The sequence below is a fragment of the Podarcis filfolensis genome, assembly GCF_964270895.1.
Source record: "Podarcis filfolensis genome assembly, chromosome: 9".
Classification (NCBI taxonomy): domain Eukaryota; kingdom Metazoa; phylum Chordata; class Lepidosauria; order Squamata; family Lacertidae; genus Podarcis; species Podarcis filfolensis.
In genome coordinates, this window is record NC_139610.1 from 1,213,470 (window position 1) to 1,230,078 (window position 16,609).

The following is a 16,609-nucleotide window of genomic DNA, read 5'->3' on the forward strand; positions in this document are numbered from 1 at the left end:
TTCTTAACGAGAGGTAATATTTCTGGGTTAGCGGAGTCTGTAACCTGAAGCGTATATAACCTGAAGCGTATGTAACCCAAGGTACCACTGTATTTTCAAATAACTGTCGCAGGTTGAACAGCATCAGGGAGAGGAGGCTAACTCCTCCTTCACCTTTCATTAGTGCGCCATAGAACGAATCCTGGCTCCCCATATCTACCCACCCATATGTACTGTATGTAAATAAAACCTGTTTGTGAGACATTATTCCTGCATTTCACATATTCTCTGGTTGGGCCTTGAAATAGCAGCCTTGCAGAGCCAGCCCTGCTGTTGGCCAGAAGGAGGCAGCTGCCTCAGGTGCCAGAGGCTTGAGGGGGGAGCGGCAGCAACAAGGGGGTAGAGCTGCATGTGCCCTGCACTGCGGAAGCTGGCCTCCAGCAACCAGGTGTTATGGGGGATGCTGCCCCGTCACTAGTTTTGCAAATCCAATTGACTTCTGTATGTGGAATTCGAGCCGGGGGGGGCGGGGCTCTCCTTCTTGTCCTTTGCTTCAGGCAGAAATATGTCTTTGCCCAGTCCTGCAATCCTGTTTAGTTTCGCCTTTGGAGTTTTTTTCCCAAAGCAAATTATCTGTCTTGAGGTTTTCAGCAGAAAGAGAACGGTAATAAATAGGAACAACAAGATGCACACACAAATTGGAAACTGGAACCCAGTAGCTTAGTAGACGGGCTGCATCGCTGGGTGGAATTGATTCATGCAAGATTCAGCTCAATAGAGATTACATTTGACAGGCGCACAGAGAGAGGAAAGAAGAAATATTACGTGAATTTCCAGTCCAAGGGCCTAATGAGGATGGCTGCTCTCATCTTCCCCATACCTATGTACAAGGAAATATATGGGTGTTTCTGGAGAACCTCTGCTTTTCCAGATGCAAACATTGGTACATGCAAAAGATGAGAACCACATTTCTGGAAAAGAAATGATTCCCCCAAAGCCTGGCAAGTCAGCTCATTTGTGGTTATAACACCCCACACTTTCAAATAGAAAGGGGGGGGGGGAGTAATGAAACTTAAGGCATTTGTTCCTTTTGTATATATACCTCAAATTATCTATAGCAGAGGCAGGAAACTTATGGCCCCAACTGCCCTCATCCTTGGCCACTCTTGGTCTAGAGCTGGTGGCAGGCAGAAACTAATAACATCAGGGAGGGGGCAAGAGTCCCCCATCCTGGATCTGCAAGAATGTCCTCAACACAAATGAAACAGTCATCCCTGAGGCAAAGAGAGAGCCATGGATATTAAGACTTGGGACCATATCCTATGTTCTGTGTGTTTATGGGTGGCAGAGCTCAAAGGTCCTTCAACAACGGGATTTTGGTGATAGCTGGTTGCACAACACAAATCAGCTTTTGCACAACAAGTTTGGCAAAGTACTTGTGTTTTCCATTGCATGACAACATTCCACTAACACAATCCGTATACCCCTAAGAGACTAAGAATTGATTATGATAGCCATTCAGTGCCAAAATACATGTCTTCCACATAGGTGCCATGTATTCCTTCTAAGATAGCCAACATATGAGCTGCTAGCTGGATCAGGTCCCTGCTGTTCTTCAGATCCAAAATGCCCCCCTCATGCCTGCTCCCTGCATAGTGGCTGCAGGGGAGAGAGCACCCATTCACTCCACCCATGGCTCTTAAGGTGACGGAGAATTAAAAGTGGGCATAGCAGCAGTTGGGGATCTCCAATGAAGTAAAAGGTTATGGGTTCCTAGCTGACCTCAGAAGAGCCCTGATGGATCCAAACCAAGACCTTTATAGTCCAGCATCCTCTTTGCCACCGTTTCCAGCCTGGTCCCTCTGGAAGTCTCCAGGCAGGTATGGGCCCTCTCTCCAAGGAACTGCTGTTCAGAGGAATGCTTCTTCTCATCCTGAAGGCATATAGCAAGGGGGGGCCAAGGGGATGCCCTCCAGGTATTATTGTGCTGCAACTCCCAGGAGCTCTGGCCAGCAATGGTCAATGGTCAGCAGAAAAGGGTGTCGTAGTCCAACAACATCTGCGGAGCATCCTCTTGGCTACCTCTGGCATATAGCCACCACAACCAGTAACTTTCTCCTGCATGAACTGGTCTCATCCTCTCTTAAAGCCAACATGAATTGCTGACCAACGTCAGTTCTTGTGCCAATGAAGTCCAAAGAAAGGAGGTGATTTGAGGGTTTGTGCCACTCCAGGTGTGGGTGGGTGTGTGGGTGTGGGTGTGGGTGTGTAGGTGAGAGAGAAATGTGAGACAGGAAAGGGAGTTGTTCAGCGTTTGTCGATGTTGTGAGGATTAGAAATTGTGTCTTATGAAACTGATACTGTTTGAGTATGCCATCATGGCAAAGCTGATGAAAGAAGGCTGGCCAAAGATTCATGCATTTATGCAGAACTGGGAAGCCATTATTAATGTTAAGAAAACCAAATCAATTTTTAAAATTAATAATACTAAAAGGGGACTTGGTCACATTGCAGCCCCTACCACAGGCAAAAGTGCTCGTCTTAATGTCAAATGTGTTTGCTGAGTGTAACCAAGTTGGCCTCTGCAACAGGTAATGACAGTCAGAACTGGAAGTTAGGAAGAGAAACCAGAGTACAGAAATTTGGGGGGAAAGCTGGAAGCAATAGCTTTGCAATTATTGTGAGACTTAATTCAAAAGCAGATACATTAGAACTCGAGGGTATGACTACTATCATCCTTCAGAGGGGACCTGAATGTCCCATATGCTCACAGTCCCTTCGACTTGTCCCCATACCTAGCTATCCAGCCTTTTCTCCTTCTCTGCCTAAGCACTCCTTTGCCCTTGAATATTTCTGCTGCCCTCTTCCATTCCCCCACCCAACAGGCCCTTTTATAGAGATGTAACATGAGTTTAGTGCAGTTATTCGAGCAAAGGTCAGAGCATCAATACTGAAGAAGTGTTTTGAGTGTTGTTTTCTATTTCCCTCCTGAGGTGCTCCATCATCCAAGAAGGGGCTTGTCACTAGTCGTGGGCAGGCACACTCTGGCCCTCTCCATAATTGGCCCAGTTTTTCCAAGCTTTCCGAGAGAAAGCAGATAGGAAGCCGCCTTGTGCTGAGTCAGACCATTCGTCCATTCAGCTCCTTATTCTCTCATCTCAGGGGCAGCAGCTCTCCAGAATATCAGGCAAGGAGTCTCTCCCAGCCCTGCCTGAAGACGCCGTTGCGGATTGAACTGGGGAACTTCTGCATGCAAAGCAGATGCTCTATCACTGAGCTACTGTAAGATTCTAGTCCTCGTGTCTCTGGATAAAGGGCTGAATTAAATAGGTCTTAAGTTCAATGACAGATTAGAGAACTGGGCCAAAATAAACAAGATGAATTTTAACAGGGACAAATGTAAAGTATTGCACTTGGGCAAAAAAAATGAGAGGCACAAATACAAGATGGGTGACACCTGGCTTGAGAGCAGTACATGTGAAAAGTATCTAGGAGTCTTGGTTGACCACAAACTTGACATGAGACAACAGTGTGATGCGGCAGCTAAAAAAGCCAATGCAATTCTGGGCTGCATCAATAGGAGTATAGCATCTAGATCAAGGGAAGTAATAGTGCCACTGTATTCTGCTCTGGTCAGACCTCACCTGGAGTACTGTGTCCAGTTCTGGGCACCACAGTTCAAGAAGGACACTGACAAACTGGAACGTGTCCAGAGGAGGGCAACCAAAATGGTCAAAGGCCTGGAAACGATGCCTTATGAGGAACGGCTAAGGGAGCTGGGCATGTTTAGCCTGGAGAAGAGGAGGTTAAGGGGTGATATGATAGCCATGTTCAAATATATAAAAGGATGTCACATAGAGGAGGGAGAAAGGTTGTTTTCTGCTGCTCCAGAGAAGCGGACACGGAGCAATGGATCCAAACTACAAGAAAGAAGATTCCACCTAAACATTAGGAAGAACTTCCTGACAGTAAGAGCTGTTTGACAGTGGAATTTGCTGCCAAGGAGTGTGGTGGAGTCTCCTTCTTTGGAGGTCTTTAAGCAGAAGCTTGACAACCATATGTCAGGAGTGCTCTGATGGTGTTCCCTGCTTGGCAGGGGGTTGGACTCGATGGCCCTTGTGGTCTCTTCCAACTCTATGATTCTATGATTCTATTCTATGATTCTATTCTATGACCTGGGATTCTTTTCTGTCAGCTTAAGGGGAATAGGAGAATCAATACCCTGCATGCCACCTGGAGCTCATTAGTCCACCGGCTTGGGAAGATTTTTTCCTTGCCCTCCCTATGTTGTGATGTTGCTGTCTTGCATTATTTTGCTTGCTGATTGATTTGTGACAGGGGTGGGGAAGTTCAGGCCCAGGGGTCGTGTGGCCCTCCTGGCTTCTTCCTAGGCCATGCCCTTTCCCGTGCCACACAGGTCACTCACGCCCCACCTCCCTTCAGTGCTTTTGCCTGGCCCGATTGGGTCTAAAGTATGGTTACCAGACATCCCCGGTTCTCGGGGACAGCCCCCGGATTTACCAATCTGTCCCCAGACAAAATCCATCCCCAGAATTTCCCTGGATTTAATGTAATGTCCCCAGATTAATCATATGCCTGGGGACTTCCAGACCCTCCCCATAGCCCGAAGCAATCATCCACTACAGCTCTAGAGAGGGTCTCCTCGGGAGCTGGAGGTGCAGCTGGACTTTGCTGCAACTCTTCCACGGAAACCTCCCTCACCGTCAGCTCTGCAAACAGCCCTGCTCCTCCTGCTGGCTTGCTTGAGCTGGAGAGACAAGGCTGCTCTTTGGACCGGCAGAGCTGAGGTGCAGGGAAGAATCCTCCCTGCATGACATCTCTGCACCTTCTCTGTCTTGCTTGCTCATGAGGAAGAAGGAGCACTTTTTCATGCCTTTAAAGCCCCCTTTGCTGCATTCTGCCTGCTTGTGAGCTACCAAGCTGGCAGAAAGCAAGATGCTGCCTTGAGCCTTCCCTTCACTCTCCCAGACAGAGGCTGTTGCTTCAAAGTTGGGGGGGGGGTTGTCTTGCCTCTTTTGCTCCATTCTGCATGTTGTGAGCTACATTGGACTGCCTTCCCTCCCTCCCTTCTCTCTGTGTTATTGTCTGTCTCCCCATTTTTTACTCCTTACCCATAAACTCTTCCCAATTCTCCCTTTGTCTTTTCACACATTTGGTTCCCCAACCCTATACATCATTATGTGCTGCTGCTTCATTTTTCCTCTCTTGCACCCACCCCCACTAGCAAAAAATAAAAGGGGAGGAATGTTTTATGTTTATTTTGGGGATGTTTATGTTGGTTCCCCCTAAACAGCTTTCCTGTTCCCTTCTTATTGAAAAATGAACCTTCAAAAAATTAAAATGAACCTTTAAAAAAATAAAAAGAGGCTACCTCTGCTTGCTGCTTGCTTGCTTGCTTGCTTGCTTGCCTTCCTCCCCTTCCCTTCCCTTTGATAAAAAGGGAGAGATTGCTGGGATGGGGCTTGGGGGGGTACCTTCTGTGTCGCAATAGGTGTAAATGGAGCAGAGAAGCCTTATGTTCTTTTAAGTTGTGGCTGCTCTTGTTGAGGTACCTCCATTGCAGCGGTACCTATTTATCTACTTACACTGCATGCTTTCGAACTGCTAGGTTGGCAGGAGCTGGGACCAAACAACAGCTCCTCCCAGCTCACCCCGTCGTGGGGATTTGAACCACCAACCTTCCGATCGGCAAGCCCAAGCGGCACAGTGGTTTAACCCACAGCGCCACCTGCATCCCAGAAGAGAAGATATTACTTCTTAATTTTTATAAATAACTTTATGCGCGCGTGCGCGCGCACACACACACTATTTGTTTATTTATTTAAAGTGTCCCCAGATTCATTGGAAAAAATCTGGTAACCTTAAAGGGCTTTCACGCAGATGGAGCAAGCTTGTTTTCTCTTGCTCTGGAGGGCTTTTAAGCAGAGGTTGCCTGGCCACCTGAGATCCCTGCATTGCAGGGGGTTGGGCTAGATGACTCTCAGGGGTCCCTTCCAACTCTACGATTCTCCAATTCTACGAATGGTGAAAATGCCACTTGCTTGCCTGGATGGAGAGGTTTGCGCAGAAACATCTTGAATGAAGCTTCCAGTGCAAAGGAAAGAGTCAGAGCTGTTGCTCCCTTGTCCTCTGTCCTGCTCACCAGGGGGATCTGGCCTTTCCAAAGTTGCCCATGAGAGAATGTGGCCCTTCCTTTATGCCGTTTGAATGTACCCTGCTTAACTTGCTGTTTGCTGCTTTAGAAGCCTTTTTGTTTAAAAGTGATATCATAATTATTGACAGGTCAGTTGACCATTGTGCCAACCAAGTTCAGGGAGAAGAATTTGAACCTAGCCTTGTTTCTGACCTGCTAGCTTTCTGTGGGCAGGGCCTTTTCCTGATTTGGTCACATAGCCTGTTTGGGACAGTCCAGATGTCATCCTTGACAAGCATGCCAACCCAAGTCAGAGAGAAGAGTTCTAGCCTAGGCTTCTTCCTAACCTGCTAGCTTTCTAAGGGCAGGGTTGTTGTTGTTGTTGTTTTGTGTGTGTGTGTGTGTGTGTGTGTGTGTGTGTGTGTGTGTGTTTTGGTCATGTGGGAACATTGAACACTGCCCACATTCAGTGCTCCTTATGAAATATCCACCACTGTTTGTTTAGCTCTTGCAAATGCAGTCCTTTGTAAATAGTGCTCCTGTTTATCCAAACATCTCATTATCCAAATGGTGTTGTGTGTTGTTGTTTTTAGATGTTGCTTCTGAGCATCTCCAGATAAATGAAGCATACTGTAATAAAAGAAAATAGGGATAATGGCACTTCCCTCCCTTCCGAATACTTTATGAGGATAAATATATTCAAATATATTAATGACGCTGAACTTATCAGGGAAGAGCAACACAGACTTAAAGCATCTGAAAGGGATGGTGACAAGTCAGGAGAAGCAGGAAGAAATGTGTATGTTGAGCTTTGGGAAATGAAGATTAAGAAGGGAGAAGAGGAAGGTAATGGCTTTCACACATTGAAGGGAAAGATGGGACAAAGATGGTTTGCTATTGTCAGGGGGAGGGAGAAACAAAAGTCATTAGATTTATAAAATCAGGGTCAGAAAGGATCAAAAGGCCACTTAATTTAATCCCCTGATGTGAGTCAGGATCATCTAACCACACTACTCACAAACAGAGTAGCTGTAGAAATTTTGTCTAAAGAGAAACTTGGAGTAATTATTGGGAGAGTTTGTCCTTTGCACACATAGGAAACTACTGGACATTGAATCAGACCATTGTTCTGTCTAGCCCAAGGGAGGGGGAATTGGTTCTGGCACCCAATCCCAACAGGCCATTTGGGCAACTGGGTGGGGCTGCCCACCTCTCAGTCACCTGGCATCACAATGACATCAGGTGATATATTTTCCTTTGCCCAGGCAGTTTTAAATCAAACTGTGTGGGCTAAGACACAGGGGATTCTCTACAACTAAGTTCTCCTCAAAGCTGTTGACATCCTTCTGTCTTGAGAGACAATGGGGATGAATCCAAAGTGACCTCCCTGAAGCGCAAGTGTGGACTGTGTGGATTGAGATCCTGGGCTGCCCAGATGAAAAGAGACCCCTCTCAGACTCACTGAGGGGGTCCAAAAGAGAGCAGATCAATAAGTTTAGCACCAGCTTGGCTGCAGGTGTTGCCAGAAGGAGGTGTACAAGGTGCCATCCAACCACCTTAGGGACTCCAGTCTGGATTTGTCTAGGGTTTACTTCTTCGTCTTTTATTTCCCCAATGATGTCCTGCAAGGCAGTGGAGGTTTAGGATCAGCGTTTACCTTCTCCTAAATGAGCTACCTTCCCAGGTTGACATTGCCCCTTCTGCCCCATACTTCCCTAGTACATACAGAAACCGCTTTCTTGACTGTTGGATCCTCTCTTGGTCTTGTAACTTGAAGCCGTTGGTTTGAGTCCTTTACCCTCCAGAGCAGGAGAAAAAAAAAAATTCCCTCTTCCATGTGACAGCCTTTAGATATTTGAAGGTGGTTATCATATCTTTTCCCAGCCTCCTCTTTTCCAGGCTAAACAGGCCCAGCTCTCTCAACCGTTCCTCATAAGGCTGTGTTATTTTTGTGAGAATCTGGCATTCCTCAGATGAATCATCTGAAAACACAAGCCTTGTAATCAGTGGCGTAGCGTGGGTTGTCAGCACCCAGGGCAAGGCAAGTAATTTGCGCCCCCTGACCCATGGATTTGCACCCCCTAACCCGTGGATTTGCCCTAACCCCAGATGTTGCGCCCGGTGCGGCCGGCCCCCCCTGCACCCCCCACGCTACGCCACTGCTTGTAATATCAAGAGGCGGAGGCTGGAGTCTAGTGGCTTCTCTGCTTCTTTTGTCTAATATCCATTTGATGCTCAGCTCTTTACCACAAGGATGTACATGGAATTGTCAGCTCCCAAACTTGTCCAAATAAGGCAGGATGTTCATGGATATAATGAGGTGTAGCCTCTCCAGTCTCAGCCTAATTAGACCCCTTAGACGGTGTTTTATTTTGCCAGCGATGCTTCTGCTCCTCTCTCCTTCTTCCTCGATGCTTTCTCAACAAGATCACAAGTACAGTGACTGGGATTCCAAAGGAGAATAACAGAGAGAACAATAGCAGAGGTTTTGCAAGTGTGGGGCCTGAGCTGCAGTGCCACCAAGCATGTTAGCATTTTACATCTGCTGTGGCCAGGGAGGGGCAGATATGTCAAGTTTGCCTTCTTGTTTTTACAGTTTTACATTCAGGCCTCTCCATTTCAGCATCAGTTTGCCAATTTTAATTTTTTAGTCCTCATGGAAATCCTTCCTTTTATTGTGGATTTCTCCATACAGTGGTACCTTGGGTTACATACACTTCAGGTTACAGACTCTGCTAACCCAGAAATAGTACCTCGGGTTAAGAACTTTGCTTCACCTAACTTACCCCTTCCAGGTTATCAAGAATGTATAAAAATTTGGCGAATGCTTGTTGGAGATGTGGAGGAAATAACGGTGACGTGTGGTGGACGTGTGAAAAGATTAAGATTGGGGGGAGGGATATATGATGAATTAAAAAAGATGATGGGGATAACTTTTACTAAAAAAACTGGAGGCATTTCTATTAAGTATTTTAGATAAAGAGATCCAAAAAAATCTAAGAGAGGTATTCTTGGATGCAACCGCAGCGGCTCGAATACTTGTGGCCAAGGGATGGAAAGATCACGGGGCTCCAAAAATAACAGATTGGCAAATCAAGTTACAGGAATTGGTGGAGACGGCTCAATGGACTAGCAAACTCAGAGGAAACTCAAAGCAAAAATTTGCGGAAAAATGGAATGGTTATGGAAGATATCTTCAAAAAGACTATAATAGTTTTGACTCCGTGCTAGCATTCGAGTGATAAAGGAACTAAAAGGAGATGGACAACAATTAAGGATTTATTATGTTTTCAGAATGTATTGGAAAAATTATATAGAAAGATTTATTGTTTTGTGTACATTCAATTGTAAGATAAAATATATGCAAAGGGACTTGACAGGAAGTCAAAGTTGAAGAAAAGATTTTTTTAAGATAAAAGGGGAAAAATATTTACTTTCACTATTATCACGTGTGTGTGTGTGTCTGTACATATGTGTGTTTTTGTATGGAATGTTGGGAGGAAATAAGACGGTAGATAACAAATAACAAACTAAATATTGATGTATGTAATTTTTATTTCTCAATCATCTTTAGTGGTAGTATGGTTGTAATTTTTTTGTAACATAAAATCATTCAATAAAAATTATTTTATTTTTTTTAAAAAAAGAACTTTGCTTCAGGATGAGAACAGAAATCGCATGGCAGCGGGAGGCCCCATTAGCTAAAGTGGTGCTTCAGGTTAAGAACAGTTTCAGGTTAAGAACAGACCTCCGGAACGAATTAAGTACGTAACCCGAGGTACCACTGTATATATTTTTGCATGCAATTTCCCTTGACACACTTTGGAACTCCCTGCCTATTGAGTTCGGGCAGGCTCCTTCACTGTACTCTTTCTGAAGCCTGCTAAAAACATTTTTTCTTAAACAAGCCCACCCAGACATGTAGAATGTGGATGTGTGTGATGATCTGCTGTCAGTTTATTGCTGATTTTCTTTAAATTTTTTGAATGTTCAAAACAGTTGTTTTAAACAGTTGTTTTTATTGATAATTTTATTGTTTTATTCTTTGTGTAAACTGCTTTGAGAGTTTTTAAAAACTCAAGCGATGTATAAATTTTATGAAATAAATTTGCAAAGCAATTTCCCCTGACGTAATGCATTTGTGCATGATACTTGCACTAATATGTGCTTGTATATGCACACTTCGCCCTTGTATACAAGCCATTTGGAACACACAACTTGGCTGGAAAACTGCAATGAAAAATTGGAGACGTGCAAATTTTGAACAATGGCCAAGTTTCCGTTCCAAGATTGTTTCAGAAAGTGTGAATTAGGTAACTTTGCCTCTAAATGCAATCTGAATTGACTTTCTTCCCCATTCCCAGCCATGGCGAAACAAGGCCTTAAAGATGCTAGAGTCCTACCTGCTGTAGAGATTGTAGTCACAATTACAGGCACATTTATTAATTGTCTGGGATGATCTTTTTCTTTGTCTTGGCTAATTCCAAGAAGGTGTCTGTTTGTTCTTTTCCCTTTTCGAAAGCAAAAGAAGTTTAATTAGGTTTGTGCAAAGTAATACCCTCTTATCTGGAAAATAAATGTCCCCAGTGAATATCACAAGAACAGAAGGTGTTAAACTGAAACAGATTTTCCTCTTGCTCCTTTGGGATGAGAAGTAGGTGAGAGGTTGCTGGTTGCTGCACCCCATATGTTGCTCGAGAGGATTAAAGCAAGTGAGATGTTGATTCAGCTGCTTGCAGGAAAGCCGGTGATGCCTTTGGAGGGTTTTCTGGCTCTCCCAGCTGCATCTCATGGGCGACAGAGAGCAGGCGGGGCGGGGCTGGCACACGTCCCGGGGGCGTGGCGTGCTGCCCGTAGGGGCATGGTGCCCAGCACGGGCAGGGGGGCAGCCGTGATGGCACCCTGCCGGGGTTGCACTGCCAGGGGCAGTGCGCTCCCCCCGCACACCTCTTCCTCTGCCAGTGATGGGCGATCAGTTGGTTCCCCCCAACGCAGAAGCGTGTTGGCTTGGTTTAACTATGGGAGTGGCTCTTAAATGGAGAGGCCTCCTTAGAAAGGCATGAGACCTGTAGCATAGGAGGAAAAAGCTTCTCGCAGATGGCTCCCAATTTAAACCTTGGTTGGAGTGGGAAATACAAGTGTCAGCCAACCAGTATATGAATGAGTTATAATCCTAGTTTGATCAGTATATAACTTTCATGCAGGGACCGAGAACCTGTGGCCTTCCAGGAATTGTGGGACTCCAACTCCCATCATCCCCAGTCAGCATACCCAGTGGCCAATCATCTACCATCAGATGAAGGTTAATGCCATGGGGCATTGTGGTCAGTCTACTTCCAGGAGGTGCATTTCTTGTATCACCAAGCGGGGGAAAGGGAGTGAGATATAAAAACGCCTGGGGTCCTGAGACCCTCAAAATAAAATTTGAGCAAAATTGGTGAAGCAACAAAAAGTTTTATTGATTACATGAATGTTTCTTGCAAGAATCGGGTGTCCCAAAAGCAGGCACACCCAATTTCAGAAAAACACAAGTTTATATCACCATCCCTTGAGCAAAAAGGTCCCTCCCCTGTCCCCCATTGGCTGGGCGTGTGCAGGGGTTACAGGCTATCACGACCACCTAATTAAAATATTAAACTCTCCTCCCCTGTTGACATCTCCCATTCCGCTAAATCCAGGGACCATCACTCTTAATTACATTTACCCAAATAAGGAAGTGTGTTCCTATGCTTTCACACATTTACTCAAGTGATAGAGCCACTTCCTGCCATCCTCTTAGGCATACCAGAGTCCTACCCTGCTGAAGCATGCTGAAGTGAAGTGATAAAACCACATCTCGACCACCCCCTAGGTGTGCGCAAGTTCTCCCCTGCCAAAGCATGCTGAGGTGTCTAGATAAAGCACAGCCTAACAGCAAGCTGCCATGTTTTCAGGTGTTCTAACCCCAAGCCAGTAAAGAGAAGCCTCCAAGCAAGCCTGTGGTTCCTAAGCTGTTGCTCAGGTGTTGCAACTGTTTGAGGTCTTCTGACCTTTTATGAAAAAGCGTTATTTTTATTCCTTAAAGGAGGAGATACTTCTGTTGTAAATGTCTTAAAAACTTTTCAATAATCCATAAGAGAAGAAAAGAACCACATGGTGAAAGCTAGTTAGAATTGTGGAGTTGGGAGTGACCCCAAGTGTCATCTAGTCCAACCCCCTTCAATGCTGGAAGAGTTGTATTGTGTCATAGTGTTGGAAATGTGGTGAATGTTGACATTTAATGGCAATTCTTTAGAGGACCAATGGGAAAAGTGACTTCGTTTTGTGGTAGGAAGTATGATTTGATGTTTACATCCCTAGCGCAGTAAACACATTTTAACCTGTAGGAGGTTAATATTTGGGCAGTTCCATGATTTTGGAGTTCCTCAGTGATCTCAATGAGCCAGAAAGAAGTGGGATGTGTGAATGATTCAGGAGCAAATGCTGCTCACTTGGGAGTTTGGAAATGGCTTGAGATTTTACCAGCTGTCTTGGAAAACATTCATCCTTGGCTTGGTAACGTAGTCTGCAGCAGCATGGCCTGGTCACAGAACATCTGTTAAATTTTAATCAAAAGCATGTGGCTTGTATTAATAATTTCTGTTTCTGTGCCTGTGAAACAGCTGGTTTTGCAGTTCACATAGCTCCTTAAGAGTAAAGGCTAACATGGAAGATCTTCATTGCATGTGTCTTCCACAGAAGGTGGATTGGGATATCCTGCTAGATCTGCTGAGCAACCAGCAATAGATCAGCAAAGGTTTCAGACTTCCAGTGGTTTAGCCTCAGCAGCAGCAGCAACAACAACATTATTAGGATGCTGAAATGGAGAAAACTACCCAAGCACAGAAGGTGCCCCGACTATAAAATTGGAGAAATTGAGAGATACATAGCCGCACCGGCAGCATATCTCTCCTTTCTCGTATCTAGAAACGCAAGACGGGCCTTTACACTTGCCACAAGCGCGGCTCTTCCCTCGCCGGTCCTGGATGGAGCCTTTAGAAAAGTCCCCTATGCCCAGAGACTTTCCTCCTGTCCATTGGGAGAGATAGGAAGCCCAGAACACTTGTTCTTTAAATGTCCCTTTTACAAAGAGGCACGCAGTAAGTTCATTGATCCCCTACTGGTGAGGCTCGCCGACCTCCTGCAAAAGCAAAAATTTGACCTTTTGCTGTTAGGCAAAGACCAAAAGAAGACCTGGATGGTCGCCAGATTCTGTGTGCAAATCTGTAGACGCAGACCATCGCCCAACTCAAAAGAGTCCGGTATGAAAATCCCCAAACCCGGTTCCATGGGTGACTCTGAGTCAACTCCCTGGGATAGTTTATTGTTGCACAGTGTGTTTAAATTCATTGTTGTCCATTGTTTTAATTGTCTGTTTTACTGAATGTTTTTAATTTGTTTTTAGTTTTTTTATCTGTTTTAATTATCAGTTTTGTTTTTTATCCACTTAATATTCTATTCTCTGACTGCTGGTCTATGACTGTAATAAACTGATATATATATATATACCCAAGCACAGACTTTTTGTGTGCAATGACTGCAAGCTCAGCTCAGTTTTGGTACTGAAAACAAATTCCTAGGCTCAGAGGCACCCTAGGAACACAGGAAGCTGCTTTATACTGAATCAGACCTTTGGTGCATCTAGCTCCTTCAATGTACACTGACCGGCAGTAGCTCTCTAAGGTTTCAGGCAAGGAACTCTTCCAGCCCTGCCTGAAGATGCAGGGGATGGAACCTGGGACCTTTTGCACACAAAGCAGATGCTCTAACACTGAGCTATTTCTTGTTCTTTATTTCTTGATTCTTGTTCTTTATTTCTTTTGCACCCGGCTTGGGTTGGGGAGATGCTGGCATTCTATTTTTAAAAACCACCATCAAAGTCTGCCCCCACCCTGATCTCAAGAGTGATCTAGATCTTTGACCACTAGATCTGCTGAGCGCTGAGTGCACATGCTCAGAATCTGGTGGAATATTCTGAGCCAGAGTCCTTCTGGGGAAATGGGGCTTGACTCTTAGCAGAGCCCAGCGTTTAAGCCTGGGCAAATTAATATAGCAAGCCAGAGAGCTCTATGAATTGCAGCAACATCACTAACACAAAGATATAATTCCCACACGCCTGCCACTGAACATAAGAAGAGCCCTGCTGGACCACCGAATCCAGCCTCCTCTCACAGGGACCCACCAGGTGTGGATGGGAAGCCCACAAGCAAAGCCCAAGAGCAACAGCAACTCAGCCACTTGGGCATCCCACCAGCTGGTATTCAGAGGAGGGAGGACATGGCCACTGGGTCACTAGCCATGGTCACAGCCTTACCCTTATCTCTCATTTGAGAGAGGGTTTGGGTGACTTAGCCTTATCCAGACATTGATAGCCTTAAGTGGCCTTCTAGGATGCTCCATGCAAAATTAGAACAATTGCATTGTTGAGTCAGAAAGCTTTTTCTTAGCCCTGCTTAGCCTTGCCACCCTCTGATTCTGGCCTGGCATTTGGACATCTACGGAAAGCACCCAGCTGGCTCTCAAATTTACTCATCAGAATTTTCTGACATTTACCTCTGGATTTGGTAAAAGTTTAAGCATTGACCAAATTTCTTGCTGTAAGACTGGCATGCAACACAAACTGTGTGTGGTTTCTGCATGTCCCTTGGAAGAGCAACTTCCTCAGCTCTTGACCACAAAGAGCACTGCCAAGGGAGTTATGGAGAAGCAAGATCCAGTTTGGGACTGACCCTGTGAAGAAGGAATTCAGCAGAGTAAAACCATAATTAACCCCTTAGTCTGCACTGGCCAGGACAGCCCTGGTTCACAAGACCTTGGGTTTGGCAGGGGGTTGGAAAACGGACAGATTTGTGGTTCACCCATCACTTCCCAACCTTGCAACTTACAAAAATGTTTGAATAATTTTCAAGGAAGGGAAGGGAAGTTAAGTGCAGGCCATACATTTCTGCAAAATGACACTTATAAGCAGAAGCTATGAAAACAATGTTTAGGGTGTATCCAAGAGCCATAAATAGTACTGGGGTAGGGGAGGAGAGCAATGCACAGGAGTAATGCAAAGATGTATCTCCTAACCACTGAAAGTAATGTGTGGCATATATTCAGAAGCAGCTGTAAATAGCATTAGCCAAAGCAAACGCTGAGCATCTGCATAACAACAGAGATAAACACAGCCAGTGGAGGTGATGAGTGGAAGCGTCATAATGTGTGATATTAACGGATGCAATCCTTTGTAACAGCTGGGGCAATATTTAAAAAAAGAAAAGAAGATGGAGGCACCAGAAGCAATGTGACAGGAGGTTTCAGCATCCCTCTGGCAAGGCAGTGGGCTTGTTTATGGCGGGGAAGGAAAGGCCGCTTTGACAGAGCCATAACTTCTCCCAAATAACTTTATGTATCAGATGCAGTGCCGTCCCTTGGCAGGGATTCTTGGTGGCTCAGCTCTCTCCTGGCTCATTTGCCTTTCAAATGGACTTGCCTCTTTCTGGGAGCAGCGCATCAGTAGCATGTGCGAAATTGGTGACTCCAGGAAGCTGAGTTTAGCATGTGCATTACTATTACACAAATGCATGGAGGAAAGGACTCTTGATGGCTAGTAGCCAGGGTGGCTCTGCTCTGAATATCGCTTGCTGGAAACCACAGGAGGGGAGAGGGCTCTTGCGCTCGAGTCCTGCTTGCAGGTTTCCCACAGAAATCTGTTCAGCCCCTATGAGAAGAGGGTGCTGGACTAAATGGACCACTGCCCTGACCCAGCAGGTTATTCGTGTGTTTGTACTCTAGCCTAGTAACAGCAAGGAAGCCAGAAGAGTGATCCACAGTACAACAACATTTCATAATTTAAAATTAAGGTATCCTTGAACATTAGCTTTGGAAACATAATGCAGAACACTTCTAGCAAAAATCCCTCAAGTCATTGCATTTGTCAAACTGCTTACTTCTTAGAATTGAGAATGTCTTCTCTCTCTTTCTCGGAAGGAAAAGATCTACATCCTATTTTAAGCTGATAAAGCTGCTCATTTCCCGTGAGATTGAGCTTGAATCTGTAAAATACCATTTGAATCCAGAACTCCTATCAAATGGGAGCAGAATGAGAAAGCCCAGACAAGCCATCTTGGCTGCAAAGGAGTGGGCCCCATAAATGCTGTCCTCCCCAGATGCAATATCCACAGCCTTACTGACCTCAGGGGCCTGTCTCTTAATTTGCAGTCCTGCTGCTTCACTTCTGCCAATAAATTCCTGATGCAGCACACAATTCTAACTTGCTTCCTGGAGAGTTTATGAGCAGCATTCTGCGCCTCTGGTAATTTCAGGGCTGTTAACAAATAAAAGGGATGTTCAGAAGAGCCCCACCAGCCATTCAGTCTGAAACTGCACAATCCAGAATATGGGACAATTGATCAATATATTCCAAGATATAGGTGGAACTTGCTTTATTTAGCCAATGCAGCAAACCAAAGAACA

General features: G+C 45.2%; 2 protein-coding genes across 6 annotated transcripts in view; one reads left to right on the top strand and one right to left on the bottom strand.

Annotated features, from left to right (window-relative positions):
* LINGO1 (leucine rich repeat and Ig domain containing 1) overlaps positions 1 to 16,609 on the top strand; it is a 540,338-nt gene that overhangs the window by 519,221 nt on the left and 4,508 nt on the right. The window lies entirely within an intron of this gene.
* The window catches only part of RCN2 (reticulocalbin 2), an 810,887-nt gene that overhangs the window by 240,731 nt on the left and 553,547 nt on the right, over positions 1 to 16,609 (bottom strand). The window contains exon 7 of the transcript XR_014552002.1: positions 3,437 to 4,134. The gene's annotated coding sequence lies outside the window, so the exon portion shown is untranslated. The remainder of the gene's footprint in view (positions 1 to 3,436; positions 4,135 to 16,609) is intronic.